We start from the raw sequence: 25,290 nt of genomic DNA on the forward strand, positions 1-25,290 counted from the left end.
ATTAATTCTAAGTGCAGATGCAACTTTCATGTTTTATAATATAGCCCTGACAGCTGTAATTTCAGATTAAAGATTTTTCATTCACATTCCCATCCTGATTGCGCTGCATGGTCCTTATATTACCTTATTGTCAATAGCAAGTGTTCATCCTATTGGGAGTCATTTAATAACCAGCTGCCATTTAAAGTGTAGACAGAACATTTGTCTCAGCCAGCTCATCTCAAGTGTAGTTTCTCTGCATGAGGAGCTGGGACTTCTTCAAGAAAAACAACAGCTAGACCTCACTATTGTTCCTTGCCTCTTCTTTCGTAGTGTCAAGTTGAAACAAACATGGATACTCTTTGTGAAATTTCTGATTGCATTTGTGGCACTGCTTTTTTATTTATTTGTTTTTCAGGAATTAATTATTATCCTCTCTATGAAATAGATTTGTCCTTCCTTCTGCCAGACAGATCTACAGTGCTGATTTGGCTCTGGTTAAAGATGTTTGCTGAAAGTTGACCAACAACAAGATTTAAGGTTTTGTACCACTCCACAGAACCTCTGGCTTCCTACATCATTGTTTCCATTATATCAAGCTACTCTGCGTTCAAAGTATTTTAAAGCCTATTTTAAAACAATAGTTTAAGGGCATCACTTTATTTTCAGATGCAATTTTCCAACCAAAGTCATTGGGAAATAAGTATAACTGGTATATATGAAAATGAATTCAAGACTGGTAACGATTTTTTTTTAGAACCTACCTTTTAAATTTCCTTAACTTGACAGCTGGGGATTATCCTTTGTGGCAGTGATCTGTAACAAAAAAGAGGGGGAGGAAAGGCTTCAGAAAAAAAAAATTGACTCTTTCATGGCTAATTAAACTGGAATACAGATCAATCAGCAGAAATAGCTGATGAATTTATTATGTCTGTGCAAGCTTACTGTATCCAAATGTGCTTGATGTTCACTAAAATTACTATTCCCATCATCTTATAGGGTAATCGTTTACCTTAAGCTTTACCTTTATCTATAATATTGATCTGAGACTCTCGGGCAAGTAATGGAAGTTTAGGTTTATGTAAGTGTGCAGGTTATAAACACTAGAGCCATGACAACTTGGAAAACCTGTCCTGGCAATTAAACCCTTTATTTTTCTTTTCAGATGAAGTTCTCTAGGTCCCCCAGGCTTGTAAACCTATGGGTTAGCTTAATTAAGTTAATGGAAGGGTGGATGAAGAGGATGAGAAGCTCTTTCAACCTGGTTTCTATAAACATTTTACCATGTAACATTTGTCCACTTATCATCATACACTGTGACTTACAAATACTTCTGTTGGTGGACTCAAACACACATGAATTTGAATGTATTACAAATGTCACTTGGAAAAGTGTCCAGGAGCCAGGGATTATAGAGATAAATATATACCACAATATTGAAACATTTTGAAAATTACTTTTGAAATTTGAATGCTTTCATTCAGTTATATTCCACACCGGAATGCTGTGGTCATGTAGCTGCTGACATGTTGTTTGTTTTTTGGTTAACTGTCATAACAGACTTCCCCTCATTTCTGAGTTGATGAGTGGGGCTCATCTGAAGTATTATAAACATGCCTGGCAGTGGATTCAAAACTTTTAGGGATTTTAGAAGAAATCGATGCCTGTCCTCTATAGAAACTTCACTGAGTCATGTGGAAAAAATTTATTAATGTATTAGTAATTTAAATACCACATGTGATGGGCATTTTGCATTAATCATTTCCTGGTTCTTTATTTTGAAAAAATAGCTAATAAAAATACAGATTCATTTCCATTGCCCTATCTAATAGTTTCCCCTTCCCTTTTGCTAGGTACTTAGCCACCCTAGAGATTGGTTAGTCACTTCCTTCAACTACTGTTTCACAGCTCGCCTCAGCCCCACAACGTAAGAAACTCAACTCTCCCCCCCGAGCTCAAACTCAAGGTAATTTCTGTGAGTCTACTAAGACTTTCTTTTCCATTCAGTCACTGGTTCCAAGCAAAAAGGAGCAACATTTGGACTAATGTCCAAGTCACGTGTTGCTTGAGCAAAGAATGAGATCAGTTACTTGCAGTGTACGTCTTCTGACTGCAGATATGTGTGAATAATAAATTATATTGTCTTTGTTAACAAAGGGCCAGAAGCAAATCCAGTCTCCAAACAGAGCAGTCAGTAGGCTGTATGCAAAGGAGGAAACAATCTTCCCCCCTAAGTGTCTAGGAGAGGGGAACTCACTCTAGTGTGCCACTCAGGTGGGAACAACGTACAGGGTGGATTTCAGAATTTCTTGGATCTTCTCCCTAAACCCTTCCCAACATCTCATTCTTTTCTATAAACTGTAGTATTCACCCAAATCCCTTCCACAGTCTGCTGGTCCTGGATGCAACACTTGGTGATTCCAGTTCACTTAGTACATGTCAGAGCAAAGTATTGAAGGGCTGGAGAACAATAAAAAACATCTGCATAAAGCTGGATAATGCTTAGTTAATGATGGTTAGCAATCTCCCTTGATAATCCCATGAAAAATGCTATATATGTTGTTTATTAACAGTTGCTTTTGAAAATGTAGTCATTCTGACTGAAGGTTCTTGAACAAAAAGAACACAACCAAACTTAAATTACTGTTATTTTTAAATGACTGAATTTTCATCAGGTTGTTTTCTTTTTAAAAGGAAGAAAGCAATACCCAAGACTGGCCTGCACACAAACCCAAAACTTCCAAATGTTCCTGAAACAGAAGGGGGAAAAGCCTCCTCAGCATTTCCTGTTCATCCCTCCGCTGGCAGTGCTTTAGTATTTACTGTAAACAAACAACACCGTCCTCTGGAGGTTAATGGGGCTGTTGATTGGTGTTTGCTCATCACAGCAGGATCTGGTGTGCAATATCTGCTGCTCCTGTGTATTGATGAGTGTGGGCTGCTGGTGGGAGGTACAGCCTGCCAGCGGACGGGGAGGGGGGCACGGGGCTTGTTAGCTCTTTGTGCCTGGGTGGAATGGGAGACCTTGTTTGTTTAGCATTCTTAGCAAGTCCTCCAGGACCCTTGCAAAGTCTACTAAAGTAGAATTCCCCCATTCCCATGGGTCTTTGTAGAAGTTTCTAGCTGTTGAAAGACCAGACAAGATAGTTGCATGCTTACTTAAAATAAACTTCGTGCATCTGATCAAACATCTACTCTCATCTGAAACAGCTTAGGACCTCCATAGAGGTTTATTAAGCAGATAGCAATTTCGAGTATGTCCCTGTCAAAGAGTTGTGTATAAGAAGTTTGTTTATATTTTCTCATGCAATAATGCAAAACCAAAAAGATTTGCCTGACATTAGGGACTTCAATCAGGTTTGTGTTCCTAAGAATACAATTTTAAAAAAAGGTGCTATTAAGTTCTTAATTAAATGACTATCACATACATAGAGCAATCAGAAAATTAGGAGCCTATTTATAGACTTATGTGTCTAAATACAAGAAGCAAAGCAGATTATTTGACTAAAAATAAATGACAAAGAAAGGTGAGAAATAGTAATTTTCATCCAAACTTCCTTTATATTTCTTTCTCACTTTCAGTTTTTCTAATTTGATAGTTTGCCGTGCTACTGATAGAAGGACATAACAGGGTATTTTTGATGACTTTTTTAGAAAGCAGTATTTGTGTTAAGAGAGAACTCAGATGAAATAATTTAAAGCAAGGTAGGTTGGGGCACATTAGTTTTACTAATAAGAATGTTTTAGAAAATGTTATTAATGATGAGGACTTCCTTTTTATTTGTTTTCTTCCATGACAGAAAAACTTTCAGTAGCAGGCAAGTATTTGGGTTAATCCTTCCCTCAAATTCTTTTATGTTTGTATTTTTTATTATATATATTTTTTTAAATTTCCTTTTGGTCTTCTCCACATTTATTGCTGATTTTCATGCTGCATGGCTGAGAATGCTGGTCTTTTCAGTGCATAAGTAGGAGATGTGAAATTTTTCCTTTTCCCTGATACTAACCACTGTTGAGAAGCAGCTGCACCAGTGCAAAAATTTGCTGCTCAAAGCTGGCCTGAGCTCAAAGCTCCTAAGCCACCATCCCCTTTATCCTTACATGTGAAAATACATACAAGGTGGAAGCACCTGAATGCCAACAGTCAGAATTCAATGTAAGTGGTAATGTCAAGCAGAAACAGCTCTAATAAATATTTTCTTCTCTGTGATGTTTCTACAAGGTTTTGTCTCATTTAATAGTATTCATGAAGTTATGTAGACGACATGGTTTTTGAAATAAAACTGTATCTCATATCTGAACAGATATCTAGGAAGCAACATTAAACTGAAGGTGTGCAGGAGACAGAGAAAGTCTGTCAAGAGATTTGAAAGAGCACAAATCCATTCATTTATGATCACTTCTGAGAGGGTAAACCTGTTCAAGGGCACGAATGACCCATTAGAAGGAAGCACAGGATTGTATATTGCTATACAATCTTAATTATAAGGTAGTTTCTAAAAATGTGATAGAGTCCTTTGTTACTTGGATAATAACTTTAAAATATTTTTAAAAATTACTTACTGACATTTGTGTCAATGTTAAGATAACATATAATACCTATCAGCAATAATAATGAAACAACCTAACTAAGGATGCAATGCTATATGTCTTTCCTTGGCATTGCTCTGTCAGTAACTGCCTTTCAGGGTTATGTTGCGCATTATACTTTGAGCTTGACTAGCCTTAAATCTGTTGCTGTGTCTCTAAAACAGAGAACTTGTATCCCTTCTTCCCCTGTCTCCTGTCTGATAGCCATTTCTCCCTCCCTCAGAGGAATTTGAGCTGATTCCATTCACTAAGCTGGCAGAAAAGCAAACCCACCAAAAAGTGTCTCTGTGTTTTTGCAGGGGAAAGCGGGCTGAATTGGCCCAACAGAGACGTGCTTCTGCTGGCACATGGAAATGGTCAGGCCAAGCCTGGAGGAGGAAGAGTAGTTGAAAATAAGAAGGGAAGGAAGATCTTCCTGTTCTGGTGTCTACAAGGTATTATGTTGTCTATAATGTGTAATTTCATTCTCAGTTAAGCTGACATGTTGTTTGTAGGGCTGCTGTGTGAACAAGATGATGAATGTAGGGGGCAAGCTGGGTTTGCTGTCAAAAGAGGCATTTGTGAAAATGCACTCTTGGGCCGGGATCTCTTTCAACTCCTCAGTGTTCTCGCTTTCTGTGTTTGCTAACACAGGCTATTCAGTTTTTCTAGATTTCATGTGGATTTCTCCCTTTTCTCACATTGGGAAAGGAAATCTTGGGCATCTAGAAAGTGCTTGGAATTTAACAAAACTTTTTTGACATGATATTTAAGACTGAAAACATCTGAAAATAGATTGTTTGACTTGCTTACAGGTTTTGTTTCAATGGTACTGCTTTTTTTTTCCTTTGAAGGAAAAAGGATCGATAGATTGCAATAAGAAAGTATCCAGTATTTTTACCTTATCTGAATATAACCCATCCATAGGGCAAATCAAAAAATATAAGAAAATAATCAAATGTAATGATCAGTGTTTACGCATGTAGGGCTAAAACATAAATAACAAATAAGAGAGAATCTTTTTAGCATCCAATTGGTGCCCTCACCTGCTGCTGCATGATATCAGACCTGCTAAAGTGTCTGTGAGTATACAATATTCCACCCTCTAGAGGCCTGTTTACCAAAAGTGGATATGAGTCATCTGTGGCACTCCCCCCTTTTCCACTTTAGATAACCTCTCGCTTATTTCATCTCATGTTAGAGCATGCTTCAGTGGCTGTAGACCAGAAGTGCATTAACTTCATATGCTTTCCAAGACTCTAGGAAGTTGTTTTTATTTAAACAATGTAAGAACATTTACATTTTCAAACATAAAATACTGAGGAACTGCCTTTTTCATCAAAGAACTTGAAGTTTGTTGACATTAAAAATAATTTCATTAGGAACAGAAATACTGAGAACATATTTGGAAATCTTCAAAAGTTAAAACTAAATTCCATGCATTCAGTAAAAGTAGTTCTGGCTTTTAGCAGAGAATGTTAGGGCAAATTGAAGCAAAAAAAATAATCAGTGATGATTACAGGGAGTTTGAGGATTGTCCAGCCTCAGGTACTGCCCCTTCTTTCTCCATATCAATCCCTCTGCATTAATGAGTGGATACTCCTTCCTTGGCTTTAGTGGGACATTCACAAGTGCTTGGAGTGCTTTGCTGGGACACTTTTTGGCCTAACTGCCCTGTCAGTTACAATTAAAAGAGTTAATATGATAGTCAAAGGTCATAAATTGCTTGTGGCTAGTGTTCGCTGCTTGTCTCGCACAATGGCAACCAGGAAATTGCCCTGTCAGTTACAATTAGAGGTGTTAATATGGTGGCTAAGGGTCAAAATGCTGCAGTAGGAGGGAGGAGTTGCAGAGAACATTTGGTTTACATTAAGTGACGGTTCAGGAAAACTTTCCTTAAATGGGATGGTCACTAAATAGGGATGTATTTCAATGTGAGCAGGAGCCCTGGTTAAGGTTTCTACTGCATTGCTCTCACAATATTAGGAGTTGAAATTATGCCATTTGGGGAGCTTTCTAAAATTTACAGAAATGCCACACTGGTGAAAAAAAGTTAGTAGATCACATACTCTCTGGTAAAATATTTTTAGAGATGTAGTTATGATAGAGGAAAAAAACAAAAAGAAGAAAAATAACACTACTGTTTATTATTGAAGTTTGTGTGCACAAAATTACATGAACAAGGTACTGAATTTCTCCTTTTCAGGTGGGTTTTCCCAAAAGATCCTTGCCTCATGTTATTGCCATTGACTTTACAGTGAAACTCACCTGGATTTTAAAAACAGCAGGTCAACCCCTGTCTTTTCTTATACTATGGCTTTCTCTCTATTTTATATCTATTTCTTCAGAAAGTGTTTTCCCTACCAATTCCACTGTGGCCAGCTCCACACTTAGAGATGAAATGAAGCAAGTCAATAAGAATATCCATTCTCTTAACATCCCTTGGATTTCAAAGTCTAACTTTGAAAATGGTTTTAAATGTTACATGCAAGGACACTAATCTTCTTTTTGAATTTTCACTGCAAGGTGATGATACTTGATTCCTGTGTATACAAAAGGTGAATTTTATTGTGTGTCCACAAAACTGCTTGAGCAGCCTAGTGGTTAACTCATGCTCAGCTCTGGTTTTGCATGGCTATAGACCAGGATTGGTGCAAAGCTAGTTGTGATGTGCCCACACAGATGTGGCAGATATCCATGATCTTTAGGGACTGGAATCTCTTTAATATCACAAACTGAGTAATTATAATCCTAGGATATACATAGCTGCCTTCTAAGAGCTTGATGTCTCTTTTTCCTTATTACTAAAAAGAACCACAATTTTGAATCAAAAGCATTGTCAAAAGAAATGGTAGAGATAAAAATCTGTGGGAAACATTGATGATTCCTGATACACTGAGCTCAATGAAATACTGAATGAGAATAATAGATGAGAACCATTCAAGCTGCTGGCTCACAAATAATTTTAGTGCAAACAGTCAATGAATGAAGGCAGTGGCTATAAAACCTCAGAATTTTAGGCCTTCTTGGTCAAGCTGACCATGCAGAACAATTCTTGCAGTCCTACCACTGAAGGGCAAACCAAACAACTAAAGGAAAAGAACATATATCAGACAAGAACTTTTTTTAGTATTATTCTATCCGTGACCCTGTCTGGCTTTTTAATTTTACAGAAATTAATATAATAAGACGAATGAGCATTGTCTTTTTATCATTACTGTGTAAAATTCTTCTTAATTCAAAATATTTAAGAGTCTGATGTTCCAGGATTTTTTGTATGTTCTATAAGCATCTGGATATTCTGGGAAGACATATTCAAAAAGAGGTTGAACATGGTATTTTGTTCTAAAAAGTCCCACATATTTGGTATTTTTAAAAAGTTTTTTGTTATATCTCTATGTTCTTGAAATAACTTAGGGAAACATCCTCTATCCAAATATCCTTAAATTTCCAGGGATGATAAAAATGAATATGAATCTTTCTTTGCAAAAGGCTCTATTTATCATTTCAAAGATGTAAGACAAATATTAAGCTATGTTAAAAACTTATGAAAATCTCTAATAATTTCTTCCATGAGTAAAATGTATTTAAGAATGTATTTGAAAGCAAGAAATATAAATAAATATAGAAAAATATCCTCCATGTTGAAAAGTCAAGAAAGAAAAAAGGTTCAGCCTCATCAAAATTAGTCAAAACACTTTTAATAGACTTTTATTAGACATAGGATGATTATATATGTGATTCACTTCCCCTAAAAGCATACTAGAAATGTGATCTTCATTCTTGGGCTGAGAGATTGATATGTTAGTTCTCTTACTTTTAGAAGAACTGCTTCTTATGTTTCATCTATAAAATTGAAGTCTCTGTTTTTATCCCCTTAGCATGGGCATCTTATAGATCTTACGCATTTAAGAGGTAAATTAGGTCAGCAGTTACAAAAACCAGTTTTCACGATTATCTGATTTATAAAAAATAATTTAAACAAACAGAAGGCCAAGCAAGCTACTGAGGACAAACAGTCTGTAATTCTGGTATCACATATCAACTGTTGGCAAATCATCTATGCACAAAGATACACAGACATGAAATCAATTTTCGGTGTTACACCTCTTCAAAGTCATAAGCACAGTGCATATGCTGTTGGACTGATGTGAGGCAGGGATCAGATTTGTCCATAATGCTCTGACTAGAGCTAAATGAACTCTGTGTTTAGGCAGTTTGATTTCTTGTTATACAAGAGCATTTGCTGGTCACATTTTGAAAGAAGTATCTCTTGCATGGATTTTCAAGTCTGGACATTCTTTAGTCATGCTTGATGCATTTAAGGGAATTGTTTGAACGGCAATGGACACAGAGGGAAGATGTTCTAGAAGATAACATTTCAATACACTAGGAAAGAAAATAGAGGTTTGTAACAGAACCATAAAGATGCTACAATTCAAATTTAATGTAGAGAAAAAAGGAAATTCTTGATGTGTGTAAATATTAACAACTTTTCTAATTAATCTGATTCCATTCAGTATTGGTTGGCTTAATAGTTTTAGTCCTATCCATATTCATGGTGCTTATCCCTTTCATGTGGGTACAGCAAAAATCCATACATTTTTCCAGCTGCAGGAGCCACACACTTCTCTGAGTGTTTTGTATGTTGAAAGTTAGACAGAAAAGTCTTAATGAGACCTGTTTTGTTCTCCTGTCTTCTCCTGCCCTAAGGATAAAGGGTAAAAAATATGTGCATGGCACTATACAGCTACACACAAGATAGTTTTATATTTGCAGTTTTACATTTGTCTGTGAGTTCTGTTCTGTGAAGAGGAATTTTTCCTCAGTAAAGCCAAGTTAGCAGAAAGATATAACAAAATGTGTACAAACTTCTAGTACACTGACAAGACACTTTTAAAGGCCGGGAAATATTTTTCCTCATGTTCTATTTGAGGAGCTGAACAGAAGGTTAAAAGTCTGTTGCTGAGGTGCTGATAATTTGTAACTCTCAGCAGGATTACAATTGTAATCATTACCTAAAATCAGCTCATGATCAGTGTTAAAAATCACAGCGCTAAACCATTGCTACTGCAAAAAAAATAGTTCCCTTGCTTGAATCAAGCATATTATGTTTTGAATGACCGGTTGCTCTCCTAACATCTGAAATAAGTTAGGAGAGGGTGGAAAAATGTAATACCTTGATGGCTGTCTATAAACAAACATTGTCACTCAGAAGGTGTTTTCAAAAGGCCTTTTTACTCTTAAAAAATAAACTTTGGGCTAATTATTTAAGGCTTGCCTTTCTCCTGTAGGTAAACAGCGTTAATGAACTTAATTGGTCACTAATTGCTTTATTGGTTTTGTGCCTTCTTTCTGGGAAACTCTCTACTTAACCAGACCTGGTGGGAAACCACAGCCTTCACAGTGAGAGGTAGCAGCACCCAGGAAGAGGTGATATGGAAACAAGCTTGAGGTCATGATTAGGAGAGGAGAGTTCTGCGATGGTGTTTGTTGTCATAGTGTTCTCTCTTCTGGGGGAAGAAAGCAGCTGTGTCAGAGCTGTGCGGGTAACCAAAATCAAAACAATTCCTAGCTCCTCTTCAGCTGGGTGACTATCTGGTAGAAAGTTGCTTGCTTGGGTTTTCCCAACTTATCTGGAAGTACATTTTGACTTCTCACAAGCTGTAGTGCAAGGACTAGAAGATCTTCCCAGTATAATTTTCTTTTCTTTTTTTCTACCATCTCAAACCAGTGCTAGCCAAGCAATTCAGAGCTAATAGAGCTTAATTGCTTTCCTTATTTTTTCTTTTCTGTTATTTTAATTTCAACGAAGAAAAAGAGGAACTGAGAACAGGAGATGAAGGAAGAAGAATTATTTGGAGATAGAAAAAGGAACACAACACGCTTACTTAATCTAATTTCTTTGGGATGTCAAAAATTATTTTTTGACTGTGTGTGCCTGCATGTGTGTTATCAGAAACAATTATTGCAAGAGCACTTAATTATTGTCAGAGCACTTATTTTATAGCCAATCTCAGCTTTCCCAGTGATTTTATAGATCAACCACTGCTCTGTGGTAAATTATTTTATTTAGATTTAGGTGTTCAGCATTGCAGGTGAATGAGACTGTTGAGATCTACTGAAAGGGACCAATTAGAGAGAGCTCATGGTTTAGAATAACATCTGTGATATGTCCTACCCAAAAGAGAATCTGCTAGTCATGCCAGCACTGTGGAGGGAGCTGCTCCTGGGGTGCTGTCAAACTGACTGGTTGGAGCATGTGTGAGTGTGTGCTGACTGCACCCCAAGAGAACATTGTAGCACAACAATCACAGAATCACTCAGGTTGAAAGGGACAGCAGTGCGTCATCTGGTGCGACCTCCCTGCTCAGGCACAATGTAAGATTTGTCCAGACAATTCTTGAAAATACCTCCAGTGAGGGAGAGTCCACAATTCCTCTGGGCAATCTACTTAAGTGCTATAGCAACACAGTAAGGAAATTCTTCTTTATGTTCAGTTAGATGTTTCTGTGTATCAGTTTCTGCCCTCTGCCTCTTGTCCTATTGCTCAACACCACCGAGCATAGCCTGACTCCATCCTCTTCAGATACCGATAGATGTTGATGTAGCCCCCTATCACTTGTTCCTTATCTGGGCTGAAGAGGCCCAGATCCCTCAGACTATCCTCATAACTGAGGTCTCCAGTCCCCTAGACATCCTCATAGCCCTTTGTTGGACCTGCTCCAGCAGCTCCATGTCCCTCTTCTGCTGAGGAGCCCAGAACTGGACAGATGTGCTTCACCAGGGCTGAGTAGAGGGGCAGGATCATGTCCTTCATCCTGCTGGCAATGCCCTTCCTAAGGCACCCAATGGTAGTCCTAGAGTTGATACATTGGGATGCTGTCACCAGAAGCTGTCTGCTCACTCCTAAACCAAAGGCTACTCCCCTATTGCAAAGGCAGCAAGAGTAAATGGGTTCCAGATCTTCAGCTGCCACAATTCACAGGCAGGTGGGTAAGTCTGGAACACAGATGCATTAACTAAGCAATGAAGGTGGTTTAGAAAATATGTCAGGCTGTGAATTGTAGCGGCTGAAGGTCTGGCGCAAAATTATTCCTGCTGCTGCTAAGTTTAGAGGTGGGTGACAGCTGCCAGTGGTGACATCTTAAATCACAGTTTCTAAATACTCCAGAGCTAAGTGTCAACCCAGAGCCTGGATGATCCATCGATGAAACAGTTTTGCATTCACTATCACGTACGTAAGTGTAAACAGTAAGTAATGACACAATTGGTATAACTTACTTATCCCAGTTCTTTTTTGTACGAAAGATTTCAGAAATGAAGATGCATCTTTATTTTCCAAGTGTGAAGCAAAAACTGTAGTCAAGATAACCAAGTTGTGGCTGCTACCACTTGATGATGAAATTAACTACATGGGTAGTAGGTGATGTCTCATGTACTTTTATTTTCAAGTGATGTGCTTATGTGAGTGTGTCATGAAAATGCTAGTTTAATCTAAGAGTGAAGCTCTCACTTTCTTTCCAGGACAAGCACCCATATCTTTCAGCAAGTAGCAATCTAGTATCTCAGTATTTATCCATGTTTCTCCATTTGTTTATGATTGTATGTAGAGTTCATGGAAATTCTAATCTTGGCCTCCAAAATGAATCATCCAACAAAGTCTTCACAGTTTTGGAATGTGAACAATTGCCAGTTGGGAATTGGATGGAGATTGCCAATCTCATTTTTTCTAGATTACCAAGACATTTCGGTAAGATTTAGCGTTTCCCTAAACTGAGACAGTGGTACAGGGATTTTAGTTGCCCTGATGTGAAATAAAGATTTGTATAGTTAAAAAATGCCATTACTGGTATTAACTGATTTTAATGGAGTTCCTTGAACTCACCTTTTTTCCTTATAACAAGTAAGTTAAAAAAAAAAAGTACAAATTATTTAGCAACTGTGGAGTGTATTTTCCCCTTGATGTGTATTCTAATTCCCATTAAACTGAAATAGGAGAGACTACACTGCTGAATGTGCGTGTAACATTTTGATATGCTCCCAGTTGGTAAGAGCGAGAGCGACACTGACAGCTGCTAACAGTGTCAACAGTCTCACAGGATGAAGTGTGGCGAGCCCCCAACTGTTTCCCATTCAAATGAATTATGAGTCCTTGCTGCTCAGGGGCACCCTGATAAGAAACCATTTGAGTAGAGTTGTGAGACCTGGGGAATATGCACCTGTCAGGATGGTCGCCATCCTTCAATAAAGTAAAATGGGGGAAGACATCTCAGGAGAGGGAGAGAGCTAAAATAAGGACAGAGGATGTCAAAACCCTGCTAAGGAGAGCTCAGGGGAGAAGTAGCCCCTGGGTCAGGGAATAGGATGTGCTAAGGATGGGGAATGCTCTAAAGGAAATGCAATGAGGCAACATGAGATGACTTGGGAGCCTACCCACTGTCCAACATCAAAGTCTGACTGCAGAGAATGTTTGATCACTTGCTGCTTAATATTACATGCTCTATATTAATGCCAAAATTATTGGCCTGCTGCCTTAGTGCTACTTATAGTACTTCATTCAATTTGCTTGCTTTCCTATTGACTTGTAATTTTCCCTTTTTCCAAGAAACATCATATGGGGACAATAAACTACCTACTCTTGGTAAAGAAAACCAATATTATCTGTGGTCTGCAACACTCCCAAATTATTTCATTTTCCTGCAATTTAAATAATGTGTGAAGTATTTCATAGAAGCATTTATTGTGAAAGGTGCCTAGCAGATTTTGTAGTTTGTTTCCTGGGATTACAACAGAATTAAATTCATTATCCCTATGCACCCCATAACAGATGGGTGTTTAGCCTGGCCTAAAAAATGCCCCAAATTTGTAATTCCCCAAAACTATACCTTTGGATAGTTTATTCTTACAATTTTCAAGTATTCCATCAGATTTTTCCTTACCAGGTTCTGAAATGATTCCTGCTTTACTCTTCAGATACTTAGACCAGGGGCACTTTTTAAATCCTTTCCATCACCCAAAATTACTGGGTTTTTTCAATTTTTCTAAAAAATATGGGTCTTTGAATAAAAATACCTGTTTAGAGTTTAATCAAAGATCAATTGTACTTTGAATTTGGAATGTAATTTTTTTTTTTTTTAATTTTTTTAAGCTGGGATGTTTTTACTAATGCAGCTTAGGAGCATGCTTTCCTTTCAGGAAAAAAGCACTCTTGGTTTGTCAGCCATAAGTCCCTAAGTATATTAGTCTTTTCTCCTTCCTGTAAATTTTCTGTTTCATTAGGCTTCAAAGTATATATGGATCAGTGGCGTCCATCAGTATTGGTGCTTTCTGTGTTGTGTTGATGGTGTTTTAAATATGTTTCCAACCATCACTTTAAAATTACTTTTTAAATTGTTGATCTCTCCCTGCTGGTTTAACTATGACCATTAAGAATTACTTGTGGTCAGATGTTTATCCAGTGATGTGTTTTCTTTATCATGCTGGAAAACCTTACTCTTGAGATTGATCCAAGAGTGATGTCACCCAGCCACTATCCATTTTTTTTCAACTGCTGCTACTCCTTTCCTGTGTCAGCTAGTTAGGAAAAGCATGGAATAAAAACCGTTCAACTGCTGCTAATGTTTTGGCTTCAGCGAAGTGGCTGAATAGTTGCCAAACAATTTTTCCTGTTCCTGCAGAGGAAAAAAAACCCAGAATAACTAAATAAAATAACTGCTTATCTTTCACTGACCAAACCCCAACCCCTTTCTCCCTCCTCTATCAAATGTTAGCCTGTCAGAAAGTCCAGTGGGGACTGTGTGTGTCCCAAGACAGCTTGTTCCATCCCCTGTCACTTCTGAAATTCTGGAAGGCAGAAGTCTTCCCAACCCAGGCCACATCACACACCCATCCTGAAAGTGTATGAACTGCAGGAAGAACTATGAATAAGAAGTTAAAATCATCTTATCTTTCCTTCACAAGATGTAGTAGTTCTTTTATTCTTCCTATTTCGTTTGCACATCAGGTGACATATTTGGCATATTTAGTAAGAAGCTGAAATTATTACATTTATATGGTTGTAAATTTAACATATTCTTCAAGATTCTAAACTACATTCTCGTGTAGGCTGAAAGCATGGCTGAATGATGCATTATTGGAAGCTGTGGAGTTGATAAAAAGCTGCAGTTTGAAACCATAACACTGATAGTGGCTGCTGGTGGTGGAGGGTGTTTGAAGATACCTTTGAACATTCCTGTATGGTCAAAGTTGTACTGCCTTCCATAGCCACACAACAACTTGTGTAAGATGCACCCAGTTGAGCTTGTTTCAAAATTTTGAGTGGGTGTTTTATCCATTAGGCCACCCAGTATTTGGCTGATACCAAAGATATTTGTGGGATTTGTGGGAGCTGTGGGAGGGTTCTCTTACCAAGTCTCTCTGTGCAATATGAATACGTTGACAATGACAGGAAAAAACCTACAACTCTTTGAAAAAACTACAAATAACATAAAAGGGTCAGCTCAAAAGAAAATATTTTTTCATTTCATGTTAAAGCCTATTTTGAAAGTGTTGCAGAATTCATACTTCATATACACCATGCTCAATTTTGTCATCCCTGTGTTGAATAAAACTTTATCTCTCAGAGAGTTCCAGCACAAAGTGGACACACAGATTTATATGTGCAATGCTTTTTTGCTATCAAAGTATCAAGAATAATATTCTTATGATATTTTGAGCTACAGTATGTCTCCAGAAATAAAACTAGATTATCAGTGGTATTCTGTTTAGTTGGTAAATAGGGAAAAGTTTGATTCCTGTTGTGAACAGTGAAGATTTTTAAACGCTTGATTATGTTAAATACTTTACAATGACTCACTTGTTGGAACACTGGCAACTGATCCAAATAATTAGCACTTTGTTTCTGATTACTGTCTTGCATTGCTTGCAACAAAATCAAATTTATTCCTAGAGTTCCTAGAAAAATCAAGAGTATTTTTAAAAATATAGTTAATCTACAAGGGGACATGATCAGCTAGTCATCTGATACATATTTGCCAAATATTTAATTTTTTGGAAAGCTTTTATAACTCTAAGGATTCATTGATTAAATGCTCTTAATTAAAATAACATGCCTTATTTTTTTCAAGCTATTCCCAAAAGCTGCTTTCAGGCATTATATTTTCCCTTGGGTATTGTCAGCTGGAGAAACTGTGGTTTCCAGGTCTTCTGTTCATGCTTGCAGTTTCCAGTCAAGTCCTACTGACGGCATTCTCAATAAATTAACCTGCAGAAAGGCTTTCAGAGTAGTTTGATATGCTCCATTTTGTAAATGCTACTTGTTATTATCTTCGTCATTTTTCAAACTTTAATTGTAGATTCTTTTCATACAAGTAATAAATCCTTATTTTCTTTTTATATATGACTAACATTATGAAGAAGTCCTAGTTGAGGATGGTGTGGAAGCATTTGTCAAACTGTAGTCACACAGTTAAAACTTACTAAAGTGATACTTCATTAGATACTTAATTTCAGTACTTGCCTAAGAGCTGTTGGCTGTGACAGCGCAGAACATCTTTGCTGTGGTAATAAACCAAGTGGACTAGGAAATGCCATTTAATTGTTTTAATTTAATATAATTTATTTCCCAGGTATGTTAGCTCAGTAAGCCATATAAATTTCTAGAAGTTGTCATATGCTTTAGGATTTTTTCATTGTTGTGCTGCTTTTTACTTGTAAAAATTTTCACACAACCAGCTTTTGAGACTCAGTAGTCCCAGATCATTTATGTTCTTTTGTGGATCTCTGTTACAGTTTTATAGACTTTACTATGTATAATGACAGTGTCTAGTACTATGTAAATAACACAATATTCTTCCATACAAAATCCCTTCAAGATAAGGGTAGTTTTGAGTCCTTGTTTCAAGTCTGTTTTGCAAGGAGTCAGTTGCCCTATTTCATGCTATAAATTAGTCTACTGTAACACATTTCTTACTTATTTGCTGTAGGACTACTGATTTATTTGAAGGACACAAAACTCTGAACTCCAAAATGGAAAAAAACTGTATTATTTATATCATTTGGCTTAGAAGTTCGCAAAAAATTGTAGAAATATGTGAAGATGAACTTTATAATTTTTTCCAAAGCGAGGTTAGAGGTAACAAAGAAACAGTCTGGGCATGATAGTGGATTGAAAACTAGCAATAAGAAGTTAGTGGATTATAAAAGCAGGAAATAGTAATTTCAAAACATTCTTGGGCTTAGTCCATGTGTCATGTCAACTGCTTTTTGACTTTTTTCCCTCTGAATGCTTTCCAAAGACAGTGGTATTGTTTATAGTTTCTCCAGAGCTTTTGCAAGTTGGCTTTGTTGGACTTTGCTGAACTGTGCTCAGCATGTTGAGGTGTGGCCGCATGGCAAGAAACAGGAAATGTCGAGGCAGCACCTCTAGAACAATAATGCCTGTTTACATTTTCTGCTGCTACCAAAAGGACACTTGTTGAATCATGAAAGAAATCCCTGAGGCCACATTTATGTCATAAGTTGTGTGTGTGTTGTGTGTGTGACAAGGAAGAAGCCTTGTCCCATCTCAGTGACAGCTTAAACCTCAGCTAAATATGTTTGTACAGCCACATCACCTTGAGTAGTGATTTTTGTCAGACATTCGAAGCAAAGAAATGTCAAATATTTCAATGGAGTAACCTTAGATAAAATGCAGGATTGGTGATTTCACTGGGACAGAAGTAACATCAGTCTCTGGTGTTGGTTTAAATGGTGCTGAGCAGCCAAAGAGGAAGTGTAACATTAAGATGAAAACTGTAGCTTGGATATTAAGCCCATAAGAAACTGTAGGCATGTCTATTTTCTTTTTCTACACTTTACATGCTGTTGTGGAAGAATTAAGGAAGAGGATGTTATCATTTAATTTGGGTAGATCTACTAATGATGATTTTATAGAAAACTGAACTGGAGGTTATTTTATAATTTAACAGAAGTGTTTGCAATAGATTCTGGTTGTAGTTGAAGCTGAAAAGAGCTTTGCCCTTAATAGCTGGGGCTCCAACCTGAAAAATTTTAGATTTTTAGCATGCCTTGGAAGTCTTTAGCAGAGTGATATATCTGCTATAAACTGCAGTTTAAGGTTCTACCTATACTAACACAGGGAGTTAACCCAGTTCACTTTATTTGCTGGATATCCCACAGTGGAGTTTTAAGATAAATAATCATATGTTGGATCTTGTCTAGTCTTTAAAGCTACACTTGATGTTTTCTTGACTTAAACTGAGCCCTGATAACTAAAGAGATAAAAATTACTATGAATCAGATTATACTCCATTTCTTTTGGTAACTGATGTATTTTCCAAAGAGGAGACTTGAAGTCAGATGTAATAAATGGAAGTAGAACTTACTAAGATGAGGTGAATTGCCAGGGACTGTCAGACTAATGACTTTATGCTACAAAAGCACCTTGAAGGTACAAGCATGATGGTATCTGATGGGGAGGAGGAATAAGAGAGGCCTTGAGTTCAGTGCTCCTTTATGTCTTGTAATACAGAATGGTGATGGCTGAGTACTGGATGTCAGTTCCTTGCTACACTCATTTCTATAACAGGGTATGCAATAGTTTTGTGTAGAAGTCACTATGAATAGCCATTTGTAACGTGTGCTTTGTCAAACACTTCACAGATAAAACAGACATTTTGAGATAGTGTGACAGATACTGTACATTTTTTATATAGTCAATAAAGCAGGAGACAAATGAACATTGCACATTCAATCTGGGGCTGACATGGTGGGTTTAGTAAAATGGATGTAATGCATTATTATTACATTATGAGGAATAGACTATCCACCTGCATTACAAATAGCATTATTTAAAACAGCTAAATTGTTATCTAGAGCAATGTTTGTCAAAACAGGGATCCCTCAGGAGGAGTCTAGGGCAAGCCATCAAAGCTAGCATAAAGAAAACCCAAAACACCCCAAGAAACATCGGTCACTCCATTTTGTTTAATCTGTACTGGAAAACAGCAGCTCTGGAAACATCTATCATTTGTGGGGCAGCGGCACATACAGGTCAGACCCTTAAGGCAGGTGTGACAACTCCCCAGAGCTCTCTCACACCTTTTGCAAGTGCAGTTCAGTTTGTTCTGAGACATTCCCTGTGCCTGTACCTCAATCCCAGCCCTGCTCTTGTAAGGCTCTTGCTGGCTCTTGCTGCACACAGCTGGGGCCTCCAGCAGCTGCCTGTGCAGGGCTCTCCTGGGGCTGCCTCTAGAAAACTTGTGCCATCTTCACATCCTCTAGATTCTCAGCTGCTCTGCAGGTCAAAAATGCTGCTGGTTGCTTTAAATGATGGCAGCCCACCCCAGGCTGCTTCTGGGGTTGGTTTATTGCCCAGAGTCCTGAGAGCATGCCTAATTCTGCCCCTTGGCACATTTCCTCTGCAGGTGTGTGCAAGGAGAGAGGAAGCAGCTTCACAGTGTGATTTATGACTTCAGCTCCCAAACAAACACTTGCAATGGCAATGTATTAAAGGAGTTGGGCAGGGAACCAAATCCATGGACAGTGAAGAGTGTATCTAGCTGCCTTTAATTTAATTTTAATTTCTTACTGAACAAAGGTGGCAATGGTAAAGCATCTTTTTTTTTCTGTCTACTACACGTGTAGTGTGCATCTTTGAAATGCATCACTCTTACTATTTCTGTTTCTTTCTGGGAATGGTTCTTACGCACTTCTCTTCCAAGATTGTCCTTTGGGAGATTTGCATATCATTTATGCACCTTTGGGGAAAAGCATTGCCTGGGACTAGATTTGAGAAATGTGGACCAAGCCAAATGTGGCAGTTTTCCAGACTGTAATTGTATTATATTTTAAGACAAAATGATTTTACAGTAGTTATGCAATAAGCATATGTAATACATATATGTACAACTTGTGTAATTCATCAGGCATTTGAAAAAGAGCAACTTCAAATAAAAAGTTGGCTCTCATTTAAAACTAAAGGAAATAATATTGAGTAAAACAAAGAAAAAAGCTTCAGCACTAAACTTTAGAAGTCAGCAAATCCATTCTGAGGCACATACCCATGTCTTCATAACACAGTGCATTACTGTCAGCATGTTCTAAAAATGATCATGACTTCCACCTCAGGATATGAAAATTGGGCTTTCTAATAAAAGCAATGAAACATCTTGTGAAAATTAATTTGTTGCTATTTTGATATGCTGGATATTCTATGGGAAACATCCATTTAAATTTCAGTTGTTCCATTATTGCAATGTATTAACATAAATCATCAAAAAAGTCAGAAGTTGGATTTACCACGTTTTCTTGAAGCCCCTTGGAAAATGTGCTGATTATTGATTCCAAGAGCTTGTGCTGCTCTGGGTGAGTGATATCACATGTGGTGGTGAGAACCATGTAATTAGTGTGTGTTTCTTAGGCATCTTTGACCACTCATCTGTCTCCCAGAGCTGCCTTTCACTGTTTCTTGAAGTTACCACTGTTTTTTATTTTTTGTGTTTTTTTTTTTTTTTTTTTTTTTTTTTTGTTTGTTTGTTTTACTTTGCTTTTCTTTTTTCGCCTCTGAGGGCTTACAAACTTTCCCAACATGTCTCATTTGTTTTGTAACACAAAGAACACATCATGCTGGACTGTTGACTTCTCATTGGGATGAGTGTCATATTGGAATTTATTTTGAATGATTCCTAGGAAACAGTTCTCAACATACTTTTTCAGTAAACTTTCCTGTTTCCCAAGAATATTTTCATGTTACTGATTGTTGTCAGAATTCTTATCTTTCTGTTTCTCTTGAGTTTTTATTGCTTTGTCCAAAATATGATAATAGAAACACTCCGGTACATGGATCTTGAACCTGAAATAATATTTTCTGAGGATGAAGAATGTTTTATAATAATGTCTATAAAATGCTGCATTTACTTATGGTGCAGATATTTTATTAATATTAATGAATGTGTAATTGAAATTAGCAGGTTCCCTTGAAAAGGTAAACTATTCTCTTTGTGTTTTGATTTTAAAATAGATCTTTGTTTCTTAAAATACACTCTAATCTTTCATTCTGCTGGCATTTAAGTCCCAATTTGTTCCCCAGAAATTCAGCCTTCCAACTTCTATACAAGAATGATCTCAAGAGAAATAATTCCCTTCAAAAAGGGTTTTTTCCTGGATAGTTTTTTGTGACTTTCCCTCTGACAGTCATGGTAAAATGGCTGAATGTTTGGATCTAGGTCTGAGAAAGAAAAAAAGGACAGGGGCTTCTAAATGGTACTATCAGGAGAAAGAGAAGTTGCAGACACATGTAGGAATGTCCTATTTGTGAAGCTATTGGGCAGTCTTTAGAGATGTTTATATCTCAGCCTTTTATTGAATGGTGGCATGGGGAGACTACCATGGAGCTTTTTCTGTCCTGTGATCATTGAGTCTATAGCTCACATACAGGGTTATGTATTTTTAGTGTCAGAAGAATCCAATCTGATCATCTATCCCTAACAGCACTACACAAGCCAGAGACCCAAACTTCATATGCATTGCCAAGACCCTTTTTTTTTTTTTTTCTGGTTAAATTATAGACAAGAAACTTGGTCTGAGTATGTTACATGATGGTGAATCCCCTACATCTTCAATGAAATGCTCCAACAGTCAATAAGCCTCTTGAAATCAGTCTTTCTAATATCAGCTGTCATTCTGTCTTCCCGTCTTTAAGATATACTGCAGAGCTCCCTGCTATCACAAATGTCTTCCTTATGTTGTGACCTGGAATCTGTGGTCAGTCACCACTTGGATTTGTCCGTGATGAACTAAATGGGTTGAATTTCTTCAGTCTCTTATTATAAGACAGTATTTTCAAGATGTTGAATCACTTTGTGGCTCTCATTTGAGCTATCACCAGTTTGCTGAATTCTTTTGGGGAGCTCCCAGTGTACTACTTATGTTCTCATTAATGCTATATGCAGAGGGTCATATCAGCTCATTACTCCTACTTGCTTTATGCTGTTTCCCTGCTTATGCATTAAAGGATTGTATTAGTTCTCTTGGCCACTGTGCCTCCTTGTGAGATTTACTGCTGGGAGGACTTGGAAAAAGCTCAGAGGTACTCAGACAGCAGTTGGGAAGACCTTATTCACAAGTAATGGCTGGGGCTCCTTCAAGAAAGTTGTCAGCAATCTGGAAGGCTTTCAGTGGTGATAGCAATGAGAGCAAGTCCTGGCTGCACCTCTCCTTGAGAAATACTCAGGTTTGCTTTCCAGCACAGTTCATTCCTGTGGTGCCAAATTCTACAACTTTCTTTCCAGACCCAGGAGAGCCACGACATCATGCATAGGCAGCATGCAAATACAATCCTGCTTGCTTAGCTCAACAGCCAGGCAGTGGCTGCTGCTCCCATGGCAGCACAGAGAATTAGAAAATGATGTGCAGTCTTCTCTGTCTTTGCTTGCAGAAATATCCACAGTGGCTTTCTTTTTCCTACCTCTGTGACTTTGAAAATGCTTTTAACTCATTTCTTCCTGTATAAAAAGTTGTTGGTTTGAGGTCTAACAAAGTCCTCGACTTAAATAGAAGGGAGCCCTCATGTGTGAAATTATTGGTGCCATCATGAGATTATTGTCCCCTTCTAAAGCAGTAGAAACATACTGCCCTTGCAACAAATGCCAGCAAGCTGTATCTTTGCTGACTGCCAATGTGTTGACCAGGAAAGTGGCCATAGTAGAGAAGATTTTGATCTGTTTTATTTTATTGTTGTTGTTGTTGTTTGGCTTAAAGGATTTTTTTGTTGTTGTTGGTGGTGGTTATTAGGTGATTTTGTTGTTGTTGTTGTTATGAGGTTTTTTTAGTGTTTATTACATGTTTTTCATGGTCTACAAAAAATAAAACAGTGAAAAGGGTTTTGTAAAAATTTTGACAGAATTTTTTTCAATAATATCTTGTTTCTAGTAGAGATTTCATTTATGACTGGTGCTATATACTTTTATGGAAAACAGTAAAGGAATAAATTATGACTAAGAAAAGGATGCTGTTATGAGCGGAAAACAATTGACTAATCTTCATGTATAATCAGAAGCAGGTCTGTACACTCACTGAGAAACTCTTCTGGAGTTTCAAATAGAAGAATAGTCAAAATTGGTAATACAAGGTGAATACTGGTGGTCAACAGCTGTTTTAATTATCAGTTGAGCTTGGACAAAATGGGTGTGTACTATACCTGCCTTTTTTTTTTCTTTGGAAGTTTGGAACAGGAATTTCTCAGCCTGCTCTTTCTTTGTCTTGTTTTTTCCTGTTATGTGATGAAATGACCCTGCTCTTTGCAATGTGATTGGATCCCAGTTAAAGCCAGCCTCAGACATGCACTTTTTCCCTTATGGCAAAAAAAAAAAAAGCAGGACTGAGGAGGTGAAAAAGTGATGATTTAATTTTTTTTCCTTTCTAAATAGGTATCAGTTCAGGGAACAAATGGATCTTCATAGGAGTACAGTGGGCACATATACTCTATGAGCACAGGTTTTGAAGGAGGATATTGTCAAAACTGGACCTCCTTCCTTTGTGATTTCCAGACTACTATGAAAAATACTTTCCATGAGGCTGACAGAGTGTGCAGACACAGTGAACTGCAAAAAACACTGTCTTTTCTAAACCTTCATTGAAAGGATAGGGAGGCTTCTTTCATGTATAAAATGATTGTCTGGGATTTCCCCAAAGTCTGAATTAAACTTCAATGGTCTTCCATTCTTATCTCATGTGTGTTTTTATTCTTGGTATTTTTATTAGTTAGAAAAGTTTAATGGATGACATTGGTTAAAAAACCGATCAGAATGAACACTGTTTTCACTTGTTCCAAAGGAAATACTGCACTCTTTTCTTGTTTTGCCATTATGGTTAGTTACCCTCCAGGTTCATCCAGATAATTTATGCCACTGTTGGGGGTAAAACTTAGAAGTTACAAACTTCATTGAGTAGCACAGCATACAAAGGCTTTAGTTTAATATCACAAAATCTCTTACTATGGCTTACTTGTAAATTGTCATGCACCTGTTTTGTTGAATGTAAATAAGTCAGTTTAGTAGACTTGGTTTAGAAAGGCACAAAGCTCTCAGCTAAAAAAAGGTAATTCTCTGTGGTTTACATCAGTTGTGGTGTTGCACAGACCTAGGTTTGACTAAAGCAGCTTAAAATTTGTATTTGAGAAAAATGTGTTTTCTCCATTAAAGGGGCATGTGATTCTTTCATGCATGCCTGCTTTTGTATCCAGCCACACGATGAATTCTTTGTGCTTTTGTCTCAATTATTTTTTGATTTTATTTTAATTTTTTACTTTCCCCCCTCACCCTGTTTGCATGTTTGAATTACTAGATCATAATGAAGGATAAGGCATGCTAGATTTCAGTGCTCTGTTGGCAGTTTGGGGATGACAAATGAAAGCAACTAGTCATTTGGTTTTCCTGCCCATCTGCTTTAATCATTAAAAAGAAAACCCAATGAATTTTTTTTTTTCTTACAGAAAAAACGGAAATTTATAATTGGGTTTAAGAGACCAAAATCATCCTATGTTCTACACGACCCAACTCTACATTTTGTGCTTTTCACAAATGGGCACCAACAGAGCAGCAAACCTCTGTGCTTCTGATGCTCCTCAAAGGTGAGTTACTGCAAGTGCTGCAGCATTGACAGCTTCATTCTGCCCAGCCTAGATTCTGGACTCTTAAGTGCTGTGCATGCTTTTATTTTCCTAATAAAATGTGAAGCTTTGAGAAAATAAGGGAATCAGAGCACATTAATCAGAATTACCAATGTGAAGACTGTGACAGAAATTTGAAAAAAACCCAACCACATAAACAATGGTTCCTCTGTAAGAAAAATAATTTCAACCCAGTAAAAAATTGATTGGTAATTCAAACCAGAAATTGCCCTGACTGTTGAACATATATTGAAATATTTCATGGGCTGTTTTATCATCGCAACTTGTTGACATTATTTTGTACTTGTAACTTCATAGACTATAGTCATTTATCACATCAGCATCAGACATCTGCACAAGCATTTGTCATGTTGCTGTTGATTTTTTTCTTTTTCTTTTTCTTTTTTTTCTTCTCCCCTCTTGCCCCCCGTTGGCTGATGGAAAGCTATAGCTAACAGAACAATACAGTGGAATGTGAAGGCTATCATTAGAGGGCAAAAACAGACTTCAAAGAGGAAGCACATATGGTTTTGACTTTTATAAAAATGGCAGGTGGACATGAAAAAAGGTTGATTTCAAATTTATTTTCATGATAGCTGCAACTTCTTAAAAGTCCAAGGTGATTAATTTTCAATTTGGAATTCCTGATATCTGAAATAAGATCACAATTTTACAACTTCCTGAGGCAGAGAATGAGAGTGACAAGGTTTTGTTGGTATAAAACAATCGCAACCCAAAGCAAGACGGTTCTTGAGCAGCAAGAAACATTTTGCAAAATGCTTTCTGAATGTAGAGCATGTGTATGGAACAAAATGTTTCTGAATCAGCCAGTTGTGAAGCATATGTTAAACTCAAGGATGCTGGGCTAGATTTGAAAGGAGAACCTTTTGTTTATAGACTACACGTCACTTGTATTACTAACAGAAATAGCAATTGAATACAAAGATTTGAATCAAAATGAAACACCACCACCATCCCAAAATTCCTGTCCACCTCTTCGTGATAGGTGTTTCTTTTTATATGAAGGAATACATGACACCTAATTTTCATTTCTGCATTATTATATGCCA

At 37.2% G+C, this 25,290-nt stretch overlaps 1 long non-coding RNA gene across 1 annotated transcript; it reads left to right on the plus strand.

The window, feature by feature from the left end:
• Window positions 1–1,876: 1,876 nt before the first annotated feature.
• LOC131557223 (uncharacterized) lies at window positions 1,877–24,161 on the plus strand. The gene is made up of 3 exons (XR_009274715.1): window positions 1,877–1,945; window positions 4,869–5,003; window positions 24,044–24,161. It is a non-coding gene; the product is annotated as an uncharacterized LOC131557223 (long non-coding RNA).
• The last annotated feature ends 1,129 nt before the right edge of the window (window positions 24,162–25,290 follow it).

This window comes from Ammospiza caudacuta, chromosome 4, assembly GCF_027887145.1.
Source record: "Ammospiza caudacuta isolate bAmmCau1 chromosome 4, bAmmCau1.pri, whole genome shotgun sequence".
Taxonomy (NCBI): Eukaryota; Metazoa; Chordata; class Aves; order Passeriformes; family Passerellidae; genus Ammospiza; species Ammospiza caudacuta.